Raw genomic sequence first — 14,827 nt, 5'->3', positions numbered from 1 at the left:
GAAGATCCAACCAGTCAATTCTAAAGGAAATCAGTCCTGAATATTCATAGGAAGAACTGATGCTGAAGCTGAAATTCCAATACTTTGGCCACCTGATGCGAAGAGCTGACTCACTGTAAAAGACCCTGATGCTGGGGAAGATTGAAGGCAGGAGGAGAAGGGGATGACAGAGAATGAGATGCTTGGAGGGTATCACTAACTCGGTGTACATGAGTTTGAGCAGGCCCCTGGAGTTGGTGATGGACAGGGAAGACTGGCCTGCTTAGGTTAATGGGGTCACAAAGAGTCTGACACGACTGAGAGACTGAATGATGCAAACTGAGATATGCCTTGAGGGCATTTGTGTGGAGGATGTGTGTGAGATGAAACATAAAGAGATAAGTAGGCCAGTAGAAGCATACTGGTTTTCAGAGAGAATTCCTCAGGGCCTTTGTGGAATCCACTCTTACCTTCCTGTTCCTTTCTCACTGGTTGCAAATTGTGAGAGGTTTCTATTGAGTACAGTGTTCCTCTGCAGCCTTCCGCCTTCATCACTGGCATTATCCTGCATGTTTTCCCTGCACCCTTAATGCCTACTTCCTGTGAATCAGTTAAAAATATCTCAGTGTCACATATAGTCTCCTGCCCATAAACTCTAAACTCTAAAGGTTTTTTTTGTTTGTTTATTTTACCCTCTCACGTTGCTTTCTACTGTATGATTTCATTTGGATCTGGGATGAATATTTCTTTCTTTAATTGAAATATAGTGATTTATAATGGCCCGTTAATTTCTGCTATCCAGCAAAGTGATTCAGTTATACACATATATAGTCTTTTGCATTATGGTTTATCATGAAATATTGAATACAGTTCCCTGTGCTATATAGTTGGAGCTTGTTGTTAATCAATGCTATATATGTTACCTTACATCTGCTAACCCTAAATTCCCACTCCATCCCTCCCACCATTTCCCCTTGGCAATCTCTTTTCTATGTCTGTAAATCTGTCTCTGTTTTATAGATAGGTTCTTTTGTGTCATATTTTAGATTGAACATATATGTGATATCATATGGTATTTGTCATTCTCTTTATGACTTACTTCACTTAATATGATAATCTCTAAGTTCATCCATTCATCTGTTGATGGACATTGAGGTTGCTTCCATGGTTTATCTGTTGTGAATGGTGCTGCTATGAACACAGAGCTGCGTGTATTTTTTTGAATTATAGTTTGGTCTGGATATTTTCCCAGCAGTGGGGTTGCTAGATCACATGACAACTGTATTTTTAGTTTTTGGAGGAGACCCCCATACTGTTTTCCATAATGGCTGTCCCAGCTTACATTTCCAGCAACAGTGTACAAAGGTTCCCTTTTCTCCACACTCTGTCCAGCATTTATCATTTGTGGACATTTTAACGATGGGTATTCTGACTTTTTATCATTTTGATTTATACTTCTTTAATAATTAGTGACATTGAATATTTTTTCATGTGGCTATTGGACATCTATATGTCTTCTTTGGAGAAATGTTCTATTTCGGTCTTCTGCCCACTTTTCAAAAGTTGTATTTTTGTTGTTGAGTTGTATGAGCTCTTTGTATATTTTGAAAAAATTTTAAGTTCTATGTCTGTGATCAAATTCTTTGTCCAAACTTCTCCCATCCTTTTTTTTTTTTTCCCTGTTTGTCATTAATATCTCTATTCTTCAAGTAACTCAAGCTGAGTCACTGTCATACTTTTTCTCTTTCCATTGCCCCAAATTCATTTTTTTGTCTCTATCTGTTCTTAGGTCTCTAACACAACAACAATTATATTGAGTATTGTAACAGGAAAACTCCTAAATTTCTAGAACCTTTACTGTGTATAAGATTCTGTATTGGGTAGTTTTTAATATATTATCTCAACTTTAGTACATATTATCTCAACTAATACCACCAACAAACCTATTTAACAGTACTGTATTTACAAATATTATTATTTATGAGGAGATTAAGATTGAAAATGTTTAAGATGTGTGTCTTATGGTTACATACGTAGCTAGAAAATATCAGAACCAAAATTTGAACCCACTCATTTTAATTCCCAAACCATAACATTTGATACATATTTTCTATCCCTTTCCTGGCCTCTCTATATCTCTGCTCATTCTCATCAATCTTCCAGAAGCACAGAAGTGAGTAGGTCATTGTCTTAGGGAAAAAAAAAATGTTGATTTTCATACCCAAACACCTTAGAAGTCTAATCTCATCTTAGTGTTCTTGTTTCATTTCCATTTTGTTTAACATAAACCTGCTCTCAAATCACTCCAGATTCTATTCCAGTCCCAGAAAGGACTCTTCTTCACATATGAATGTCATCAATCTAGCTCTTTTCTTTCCTTGCAATATTTTTGATTCTTTGTCTTCCTTGTGCAATTCTACTTCTTTAAGACATATCAAAAATTATGAACTAAGCAAACAGATAAATCAGCTAAATAAATAAGCAAATAAATAGATAAAACACTGAATGTTCTGTGTATCAGTCACATTAGAGCTCTGTGTGTTTGTTAACTCATGTCATGGATATCATATAACCACTGGCTAAGGCTCCCACCCAAAGCATTAATTATTCTATTTATGTTCTTCTTGTTCTTTATGCACTGCTCTACTATAACATTTTAAAATTAAAATAGGCTTTATTTCTTAGAGTATTTTAAGTTTTATAGAAAAATAGAACATAAAATGCTGATGCTAGGAAAGACTGAAGGTGGCAGAAGGGGATGACAGAGGATGAGATGGTTGGATGGCATCACCGACATGATGGACATGAGTTTGAGTAGGCTCCAGGAGTTGGTGATGGGCAGGAAAGCCAGTGCTGCAGTCCATGGGGTCGCAAAGGGTTGGATACGACTGAGCAACTATACAGAGAACATAAAATAGAGAATTTCCTTATACTTCCTACTCCTCTCCACAACATCTCCACACAGTTTCTTCTGTTACTAATATCTTGCAGTGATGTGGTGAATTGGTTAAAATTGAAATACCCAGTATGGATGCATAGTTACTAACTAAAGTCCATTGGAAAAAGTTGGGTTCACTGTTCGGCTTCAATAATTCTTTTCATTTTACAAAATGCATAATATTATGTGTCCACCATTCTAATTCATACAGAATAGTTTCAATGCCCTAAAAATCCCCTGTGCTCTACATCTTGATCCCTGTTTCCTTCCCTCCAAAAGCTTGGCAGCCATTTTTAGTTAATTTTTGTGTGTTATAGCACTACTTTGTGTCTGCCTCTGAATTTCTTATAACTAAGATGATTTGGCTTCTCTTAAACAGAATGTTGCATAATTTCTCCTGGAAGAAACCATTTCACTCATTAAAATTTTTTAAATCACTTTATGTGATTTTCTTTGTGGTATTGATCACATTAACATAAACCTATGCCTATATCTCTCTGTTTACATTCTTTGATAAACACAATGGCAACCCACTCCAGTACTCTTGCCTGGAAAATCCCATGGATGGAGGAGCCTGGTAGGCTGCAGTCCATGGGATCGCTAAGAGTCGGACACGACTGAGCGACTTCACTTTCACTTTTCACTTTCATGCACTGGAGAAGGAAATGGCAACCCACTCCAGTATTCTTGCCTGGAGAATCCCAGGGACAGGGGAGCCTGGTGGGCTGCCGTCTGTGGGGTCGCACAGAGTCGGACACGACTGAAGTGACTTAGCAGCAGCAGCAAACATATTCTCATTATAAAATCTGAACTATAGTGTTTATGACGATCTCTTCTAGTTCCAGTAAAACTATAATTTTTATGACCATCTCCTCTAGTTCCAGTACTTTACCTAGAGGGAACCACTGTTTTCATTTCATTTATGTCTTTTCAGAACTTTCCCCTAACCATTCCTATACATGTTATATACACTAAATATATAGTAATTATGTGGCTATGTTTATTCAGCAACTTGCTTTATTGACTCAAATTTTGAATCTTGGGATTGTTTTGTGAGCTACTTGCTGCTGTTATTACACATAGTGAATAATTTATATTATTTTAGCCGTCTCTCTTTTAATGAACCTTTATGTTCCCTGCATTTTTTTAAAATGTGAAACTGCAATGAGCATTTTTTTAAATCCAATTTTGTGCACATATGTATAGGATTATCTTTTTTAATATCTGATTCTCTAGTGCATGGCTTCCTTAAGATCATAGTCTTTATCTTTAATCCTCCATAGCACTGAGCTTGGTACTTTCCACATAGTATGTGCATACTGATATACAAATGAGTGATGGGCTAATAGACTTGTCAATAAACAAATATCTTGTGGCAGCCTTTCAGTTTAGCTTTATGTGCTCTTCAGGCTCATTTAAGATTTTTCTAAACATATGACTATCAGTTCAGTTCAGTCATTCAGTTGTGTCCGACTCTTTGAGACCCCATGAACCCAGTATGCCAGGCCTCCCTGTCCCTCACCAACTCCCAGAGTTTACCCAAACACATGTCCATTGAGTAGGTGATGCCATCCAACCATCTCTTCCTCCGTCGTCCCCTTCTCCTCCTGCCCTTAATCTTTCCCAGCATCAGGGTCTTTTCAAATGAGTCAGCTCTTCACATCAGGTGGCCAAGTATTGGAGTTTCAGCTTCAACATCAGTCCTTCCAATGAACACCCAGGACTGACCTCCTTTAGGATGGACTGGTTGGATCTCCTTGCACTCCAAGGGACTCACAAGAGTCTTCTCAGACACCACAGTTCAAAAGCATCAGTTCTTTGGCCCTCAGCTTTCTTTATAGTCCAACTCTCACATCCATATATGGCTACTGGAAAAACCATTGTCTTGACTAGACAGACCTTTGTTGACAAAGTAATGTCTCTGCTTTTTAATATGCTGTCCAGGTTGGTCATAACTTTCCTTCCAAGGAGTAAGTGTCTTTTAATTTCATGGCTGCAAACACCATCTGCAGTGATTTTGGAGCCCACCTGACCTGCCTCTTGAGAAAACTGTATGCAGGTCAGGAAGCAACAGTTAGAGCTGGACATGGAACAACAGACTGGTTCCAAATAGGAAAAGGAGTACGTCAAAGCTGTATGTTGTCACCCTGCTTATTTAACTTCTATGCAGAGTACATCATGAAAAATGCTGGGCTGGAAGAAGGACAAGCTGGAATCAAGATTGCCGGAAGAAATCTCAATAACCTCAGATGTGCAGATGACACCACCCTTATGGCAGAAAGTGAAGAAGAACTAAAGAGCCTCTTGTTGAAAGTGAAAGAGGAGAGTGAAAAAGTTGGCTTAAAGCTCAACATTCAGAAAACTAAGATCATGGCATTTGGTCCCATCACTTCATAGCAAAAGGATGGGGAAACAGTGGAAACTTATGACTATAACTGGATATTAAAATCATTAGTCTCAAGTGTAGAAATGAACTAATTCAAAGCTGATTTTATCTTATTTGTGGTTATAATGCCCTTTTAGGTTTGCCTACCTTTAAATTGGAAATGGCAACCCACTCCAGTATTCTTGCCTGGAAAATCCCATGGAAGAGGACCCTGGTAGGTTACAGTCCATGGGGTTGCAAAGAGTCGAACACAACTGAGCAAAAAAAAAAATAAAAAATTTAAATGGTACCTTAACTGAATAGACTTTTTTTTCTAAAAAGGAAATGTACATGGTCAAAAGGCTTATGAAAATAACATGTTTCTTAAAAATAATGTGTGAAAATGTTAGTTGCTCAGTCATCTCTGACCCTTTGTGATCCCATGGACTGTTGTAGCTCATCAGCCTCCTCTGTCCATGGGATCCTCCAGGCAAGAATACTGGAGTGGGTTGCCATTTCCTCCTCCAAGGAAATTGGTAACATATCCCACTGTTAAATGTTGCTTCCTAGTAACCAGTGCTTTCATTAATACACCTTTTGTTACTCAAAGGTCATTGGTGACATTTCAGTATTCACTTACATAATAAATCACTGGCCACAGGTGTTCATTTCTGGAAAAAATCCCCTGGTCAATAATGTGTTAAGACAATTCTCTGCAATGTTGGTCTCCATGTTATTGGAGAAGAACTGACAAGGGTCTTTAGCTTAGGGAATTCATCATTAAAGATGATCTTTCATCTCTTTACTTTTGCAGTGAGTTCTACTTAGTTTCGGAGAAGGCAATGGCACCCCATTCCAGTACTCTTGCCTAGAAAATCCCATGGACAGAGGAGCCTCGTAGGCTGCAGTCCATGGGGTCGCTGAGGGTCGGACACGACTGAACGACTTCACTTTCACTTTTCACTTTCATGTATTGGAGAAGGAAATGACAGCCCACTCCAGTGTTCTTGCCTGGAGAATCCCAGGGACGGGGGAGCCTGGTGGGCTGCCGTCTATGGGGTCGCACAGAGTCAGACACGACTGAAGTGACTCAGCAGCAGCAGCTACTTAATTTTGTTTTTTGAGAATTATGAGTTAAACACCAAGTTGACTAGACTCCATGACCACAAGAAAAAAAAAATAAAACTGAAATGAAACTACTGAAGTGTTTAATTCCCGTTAGTTTAACCAGATAGTCATGAAAAGTTCATTGCTCATTATTCTGTCCCTTCTTGTAGCTCCACTGAGAAATTTTCCCTAGCAAAATCATTGGCCTTTTGCATAAAATCAAATGAATGTAAGACAATATGCTGAAATATAAAATAAGTCCAGCTTTCCTCTACACATACCCTTAATGTGCAAAAGCAAGAAAAAAATAGACTACTGCAATTTTCTTTCACTTATTCTGTAGTTTCTCTTAGATGCTTTCCTAAAGAATGTGAATTTTTTTCCTTTCCTCTGTCAGTTTTGCTTTATCTCTTGTTGTTGCTGCTACTTGTTACTAATTCAAAGAAATGATAAATGAAAAATTGACTAGCATAGTGCCTTCAGCAGACTAAGTGATTTTTACTAATTATTATTTTTAATTGAAATATAGTTGTCATACATTATTATATGTTCAGTTCAGCTCAGTGCAGTCACTCATCATGTCTGATTCCTTGCGACCCCATGAATTGCAGCACGCCAGGCCTCCCTGTCCATCACCAACTCCCAGAGTTCACTCAAACTCATGTCCATCGAGTTGGTGATGCCATCCAGCCATGTCATCCTCTGTTGTCCCCTTTGCATCCTGCCCCCAATCCCTCCCAGCATCAGAGACTTTTCCAATAAGTCAACTCTTCATATGAGGTGGCCAAAATATTGGAGTTTCAGCTTTAGTATCAGTCCTTCGAAAGAACACCCAGGACTGATCTCCTTTAGAATGGACTAGTTGGATCTCCTTGCAGTCGAAGGGACTCTCAAGAGTCGTCTCCAACACCACAGTTTAAAAGCATCAGTTCCTTGGTGCTTAGCTTTCTTCACAGTACAACTCTCACATCCATACATGACCACAGGAAAAACCATAGCCTTGACTAGATGGACCTTTGTTGGCAAAGTAATGTCTCTGCTTTTCAATATGCTATCTAGGTTGGTCATAACTTTCCTTCCAAGGAGTAAGCATATTTTAATTTCATGGCTGCGATCACCATCTGCAGTAATTTTGGAGTGGCAAAAAATAAAGTCTGACTGTTTCCACTGTTTCCCCATCTATTTGCCATGAAGTGATGGGACCAGATGCCATGATCTTCGTTTTCTGAATGTTGAGCTTTAAGCCAACTTTTTCACTCTCCACTTTCACTTTCATCAAGAGGCTTTTGAGTTCCTCTTCACTTTCTGCCATAAGGGTGGTGTCATCTGCATATCTGAGGTTATTGATATTTCTCCCGGCAATCTTGATTCCAGCTTGTGCTTCTTCCAGCCCAGTGTTTCTCATGATGTACTCTGCATAGAAGTTAAATAAGCAGGGTGACAATATACAGCCTTGACGTACTCCTTTTCCTATTTGGAACCAGTCTGTTGTTCCATGTCCACTTCTAACTGTTGCTTCCTGACCTGCATATAGGTTTCTCAAGAGGCAGGTCAGGTGGTCTGGTATTCCCATCTCTTGAAGAATTTCCCACAGTTTATTGCGATCCACACAGTCAAAGGCTTTGGCATAGTCAATCAAGCAGAAATAGATGTTTTTCTGGAACTCTCTTGCTTTTTCCATGATCCAGCGGATGTTGGCAATTTGGTCTCTGGTTCCTCTGCCTTTTCTAAAACCAGCTTGAACATCAGGAAGTTCACGGTTCATGTATTGCTGAAGCCTGGCCTGGAGAATTTTGAGCATTACTTTACTAGCGTGTGAGATAAGTGCAATTGTGCGGCAGTTTGAACATTCTTTGGCATTGCCTTTCTTTGGGATTGGAATGAAAACTGACCTTTTCCAGTCCTGTGGCCACTGCTGAGTTTTCCAAATTTGCTGGTATATTGAGTGCAGCACTTTCACAGGATCATCTTTCAGGATTTGAAATAGCTCAACTGGAATTCCATCACCTCCACTAGCTTTGTTCGTAGTGATGCTTTTTAAGGTCCACTTGACTCCAGTATTCTTGCCTGGAGAATCCCATGGACAGAGGAGCCTGGTAGGCCACAGTCCATGGGGTCGCAAAGAGTCGGACACGACTGATCGACTTCACTTTCACTTTCACTTTGACTTCACATTCCAGGATGTCTGGCTCTAGGTGACTGATCACACTGTCGTTATTATCTGGGTTGTGAAGCTCTTTTTTGTACAGTTCTTCTGTGTATTCTGCCACCTCTTCTTAATATCTTCTGCCTCTGTTAGGTCCATTCCATTTCTGTTCTTTATCGAGCCCATCTTTGCATGAAATCTTCCCTTGGTATCTCTAATTTTCTTGAAGAGATCTCTAGTCTTTCCCATTCTGTTGTTTTTTTCTTTGCATTGATCGCTGAGGAAAGCTTTCTTATCTCTTCTTGCTATTCTTTGGAACTCTGCATTCATGCTTACAGCTTTCCTTTTCTCCTTTGCTTTTTGCTTCTGTTTTCACAGCTATTTGTAAGGCCTTCCCAGACAGACATTTTGCTTTTTTGCATTTCTTTTCCATAGGGATGGTCTTGATCCCTGTCTCCTGTACAATGTCATGAACCTCCATCCATAGTTCATCAGGTACTCTATCTATCAGATTTAGTCCCTTAAATCTATTTCTCACTTCCACTGTATAATCATAAGGGATTTGATTTAGGTCATACCTGTATGGTCTAGTGGTTTTCCCTACTTTCTTCAATTTAAGTCTGAATTTGGCAATAAGGAGTTCATGATCTGAGCCACAGTCAGCTCCTGGTCTTGTTTTTGCTGACTATATAGAGCTTCTCCATCTTTGGCTGCAAAGAATATAATCAATCTGATTTCAGTGTTGACAATCTGGTGATGTCCATGTATAGTCTTCTCTTGTGTTGTTGGAAGAGGGTGTTTGTTATGACCAGTGCATTCTCTTGGCAAAACTGTATTAGCCTTTGCCTTGCTTCATTCCATATTCCGAGGCCAAATTTGCCTGTTACCCCAGGTGTTTCTTGACTTCCTACTTTTTCATTCCAGTCCCCTATAATGAAAAGGACATCTTTTTTGTGTGGTAGTTCTAAAAGGTCTTGTATATTACAGATGTACAATATAGTGATTCTCAAATTTTAAGGTTAGACTCCATTTATAGTTATTATGAAATGTTGGTTACATTCCCTGTGTTGTACAATATATCCTTGTAGCTTTTTTATACATAATAGTTTGTGTTTCTTACTCCTCTACACTTATATTGCCCTCCTCTTTTCCTTCTCCCCATAGGTAACCACTAGGTTGTTCTCTATATTTGTGAGTCCACTTTTTTGGGTTATATCCACTAGGTTATTGTATTTTTAGACTTCCTATATAAGTGATAACATATAAGATTTGTCTTTCTCTGCCTGACTTATTTCACTTAGCATAATGCCTTCCATGGCCATTCATGTTGCTGCAAATGGAAAAGGTTTGTTCTTTTTTATGTCTTAGTAGTATTCCATTGTGTGTGTGTGCGTGTGTGTGTGTGTGTGTATCATCCTATTTATCCATTTACCTGTTGATGGACACTTAGACTGCTTCCATATGTTGGCAATTGTAAATAAAATTGCTACAAATATTAGTCTGCATGTATTGTTTTAATTACTGTTTTAGGGATATAGACCCAGGACAAAAACCTCTATACTGTTTTCCACAGTGACCACATCACTTTACATTCACACCAACAATGTACAGGGATTCCTTTTTCTCTACATTCTCAGCAACATTTATTATTTGTGTTCTTTTTGATGATTGTGATTCTAACAAGTATAAAGTGATATCTCATTGTGGTTCTCATCTGCAAGACACTGATGAAAGAAATTGAAGACAACACAAACAGATGGAAAGACATACTGTGTCCTTAGACTGGGAAAATTAATATTGCTAAAATGTTCATACTACCCAAGGCAATCTACAGATTCAGGGCAATCCCTATCAAAATACCAATTGCATTTTCTACAGAACTATAACAAATAATTTAAAAATTTGCACTGAAACTCAAAAGACACAAATAGACAGACAGTCTTGAAAAAGATTGAAATCTTCTAAATGAAAGAGGACAGAGCAGGAGTAATTATGCTCCATTACTTCCAAAACTGCATTAATCAAAACAGTATGGTATTGGCACAAAAAGACATATACATAGAGCAATGGAGCAGAATAAAGAGCCCAGAAATAAACCCAAGCACTTAAGGGTACTTAATCTATGACAAAGGAAGTAAGAATATACAATGGAGAGAAGACAATCTCTTCAATATGTGGTACAGGGAAAACTGGACACCTGCATATAAAAGAAGAAAATTAGAACTCTCTCTAGCACCATATATAAAAAGAAACTTAAAGTGGATTATAGACCTAAATGTAAGACCAGATACCATAAAAGACAGAGGAAAACATAGAACAGTCTTCGATATAAATTGCAGCAGTTTTCTTTTCTTTTCTTTTTTTTTGTATTTGTCTCCTAAAGCAAAGGAAATAAAAACAAAAATAAATAAATGGGGCCTAATTAAACTTAAAAACTTTTGCATAGCAAAGGAAATCATTGACAAAAGGAAAAGATAACCAACTGAATGAGAGAAAATATTTACAAATGATATGATCAATAAAGGATTAATATCCAATATATATAAATAGCTCATACAGCTTAACATCAAAAACAAAAACAACAAAAAAAAATTTTTAAATGGTACCTAAACTGAATAGACATTTTTATAAAAAGGAAATGTACATGGTCAAAAGACATATGAAAATAACATGTTTCTTAAAAATAATGTGTGAAAATGTTAGTCGCTCAGTCGTGTCTGACTCTTTGCAACCCCATGGACTGTAGCCCACCAGGCTCCTCTGTCCATGGAATTCTCCAGGCAAGAATACTGGAGTGGGTAGCCATTTCCTTCTCCAGGAGACCTTTCTGACCCAGGGATTGAACCTGGGTCTCCTACATTGCAGGCAGATTCTTTACTGTCTGAAGCATCAGGAATACTTCCACTGTAAGTTCGCCTCTTACTCTTTTTTCTCTGTAAAATGGGGCATCCATTAATTCAACGAACAATAAGTGGCTCCAGTGAGCCACAGCTTGTTTTAAGTGTTGGGGTAACAAGACCCTAACCTCATGGTGAACTAGTGGTTTATATTCAAGAAGTGGCAGTAGTGATGATGAGAGGAAAGATGATGATGAAGATGAAGAAAGGAAAAAAAGAAGGGGAAAAAATAACTTGATCTGAGTTGTGAGAATTAAACAGGATCATGAATTTGAAAATACTCTGTATAGTGAAAGTATTAGTTGCTTAGTCATGTCTGACTCTTTGCAACACTATGGACTGTTGCCCTGTGGGATCCTCTATCCATAGAATTCTCTAGGCAAGAATACTGGAGTGGGTAGCCATTCCCTTCTCCAGGGATCTTCCCAACCCAGGAACTGAACCTGGGTCTCCTGCATTGCAAGTGGATTTTTTACTTGCTGAGCCACCAGGGAAAGCCCCCTCTGTGTAAAGTAATGTTTACTCCAAGCACTATGTACTGTGGTGCTATGATATAATTAAATCATATTTTAAAACAGCTGTATAAAGAAACATTGTATAGTGGAAGAAAGAATGGACTGTGTGAGGTAGTCTTTGATGTGATCTTTTCTTTGTCTCTAACTTGGTCGGTAATCCTGGACAAATAACCCCAGGTATTGGGGTTATTGTATTGTACCATACTTCTTGGATGGCACAATACAACAAGTATGGTACAAGAAGTATGGTACCATACAATTGTACAATACTTATTGTATTATACCATACTTCTTTATTTAGAGGAACATGCTGGTTGGACTAGATCATTTGTTTAAGCCATATTAATAGATATTACAGAAGTAAAAGATTTCATGGTCCAATGAGTTGAAATATATATATTTTTACTATAGTCACCTTTGAAGAGCCATGGTGCCTGTGAGCAATCAAGGCTCTTATAATGGTCATATGTAATCAAAGCATATTTCACTCTGTTTAAACCAACATTTCTCTGTGCCATTGGACCTGGATGCCTATAAGACATATCATGGGATATGTCTTACAGAACTAATTGTGTAAGAGTTTGTAAAGCCTGGACTAGAAAAGTCCCTCAAAGCTATAAAATTTCTAAGAATTTTCATTTTCCTTTCTCCTGATTATTGGTACTTATTTTTAAATATTTATTTATTTGTCTGCATTGGGTGTTAGTTGCAGCATGTGGGATCTTTAGTTGTGGCATGCAAACTGTTAGTTGTGGCTTGTGGGTTCTAGTTCCCTGACCAGGGACCAAACCCCGGCCTTGCACTGGGAGCACAGAGTCTTTGCCACTGGACCACCAGGGAAGTTCCTGTTGGTTCTTGTTATCCTGGTCAAATGCATAGCAATAAATGAATTCATAAATATTGCCAATACAGAAGTATAGTACCAAGTCAGTTCCCATGCATTTAAAAGTGCTTGTTCCCTAGTAAGCATTGCTGTTTGTATCCTAAATGGCAGTAAAGAAGGGAAATTATCGTTTATAGCTTTTAGTTTGGTTTGGAATACCTTGAACAGGACTCTAAACCTCAGCAGTACTGAAATTATGTACAGTATAATTCTTTATCTTGGAAGACTCTAGCTGCATCTCTGGCCTTCCACCCATGTGATGGGCATCACTCCTCAATTGGGACCATTGAGACAGACATTGCTAAATGTCCTGTGGGAAGCAAAATCACGCCCAGTTAAGAACCACCGTGTTGGAGTCACCCATGTTATAAACCAGCATCCAGTACAGATGGAACATCCTACTTTAGAAATGGGCCTAGCACTGTAACTAAAGCCCCCAGATAGTAGCCAGGGATGGAAAATTTTCACTTTGTGGTGGCATTAATGACTGTTTTGCCACCCTGTGTATTCTTGCTGGAGTCATGCTTCTGTTTCCAGGTTGAACTACAGCTCTGATATTGCTGCCAATCAGATTTAACGGGAAATGAAAAGCAGCTGCAATATTTCAAAGCACTGGACAGATTGGGCAGAAGGTATGTGGACAAATCCTATTAACAAATAACAAGGAATTTTGCACACACAGGGCCTCCCACACTGTGCTTTGGAAACCTACACCAAGCTGTTTCCATCACTGTTGTGCATAAATCACAGAAATTACAATAAATTGAGGGAAATGTTCTCTCACACACATGAAGGCTCAAACTACATTCTGATGATGACTAAAGACATCTTGGATCATTTTATTTAAAAAAGACATGTGACAAAACAAATCTTTTATCCAGCTTCGTTTTTAAACAGCCAGCTCTCAATTTCTAGTCTTAAGCTTAAAAATAATATTAAACTCATTAATGAGAATCTTTATAGAAAAGAAAAATAATAAGTAAAATTCTCTGAGTGAGACAGATGTCATGAAAGATTTGGGCAGAATAACCTTGTAGTTTACTTCCAAACCTGAGCAACTATTAATTTCCCATCTGGATTCTAAAAAAGACCAAATTGTTTCAAACTATCACTATATTTAAAAAAAAAAAAAAAAAAACCCTATTAACATTATCTTCCCTTCCATTGTTGAGGTACTCTATGTTTCAAATTATGTTTTAAGTGATAAATGCACTGTGTGAGACTGGTACATTTCCTTTAATGCTTTGCTAGCACTGTAGACATTGCCTAGTGGAGGGCCCAGTAACAGAACTGTGTCTGTTAGTAACTCATAAACTATGTGATGGGTGACTTGTGATGAGGTTAGCACGGTTAAATTTTCTGAGTGCTTTAGTTCTGAGTCTGGAGAAGGAAATGGTAACCCACTCCAGTATTCTTGCCTGGAGAATCCCATGGATGGAGAAGCCTGGTAGGCTACAGTCCATGGGATCGCAAAGAGTTGGACACGACTGAGTGACTTCACTCACTTAGTTCTGAGTATTTGGGAAAATAATTATAGGTATTTGGTCTTTTCAATTTAGTATAATGAGCGAACACTTTAGAGATGAAGTGTGGCTATAAACTGAGTGATAACTGGTATTTGATTAAGAATACAGGTTAAAGAAATGCAAAAAATCAAAATGGCTGTCTGGGGAGGCCTTACAAATAGCTGTGAAAAGAAGAGAAACAAAAAGCAAAGGAGAAAAGGAAAGATATAAGCATCTGAATGCAGAGTTCCAAAGAATAGCAAGGAGAGATAAGAAAGCCTTCCTCAGCTATCAATGCAAAGAAATAGAGGAAAACAACAGAGTGGGAAAGACTAGAGATCTCTTCAAGAAAAGTAGAGATACCAAGGGAACATTTCATGCAAAGATGGGCTCGATACAGGACAGAAATGGTATGGACCTAACAGAAGCAGAAGACATTAAGAAGAGGTGGCAAGAATACACAGAAGAACTGTACAAAAAGGATCTTCACTA

The 14,827-nt window shown here is 38.3% G+C and overlaps 1 long non-coding RNA gene across 1 annotated transcript in view; it reads left to right on the top strand.

The window, feature by feature from the left end:
- Positions 1-13,844, top strand: part of LOC129634952 (uncharacterized) — a 54,870-nt gene extending 41,026 nt beyond the window's left edge. The window contains exon 3 of the long non-coding RNA XR_008706024.1: positions 13,368-13,844. This is a non-coding gene — a long non-coding RNA (uncharacterized LOC129634952). The remainder of the gene's footprint in view (positions 1-13,367) is intronic.
- Positions 13,845-14,827: the final 983 nt, after the last annotated feature.

This window comes from Bubalus kerabau, chromosome 20 (assembly GCF_029407905.1).
Source record: "Bubalus kerabau isolate K-KA32 ecotype Philippines breed swamp buffalo chromosome 20, PCC_UOA_SB_1v2, whole genome shotgun sequence".
In the NCBI taxonomy this organism is placed as follows: Eukaryota; Metazoa; Chordata; class Mammalia; order Artiodactyla; family Bovidae; genus Bubalus; species Bubalus kerabau.
Note: the sequence above shows the minus strand (reverse complement) of the source record. Positions and strands in the feature narration are given on the sequence as shown.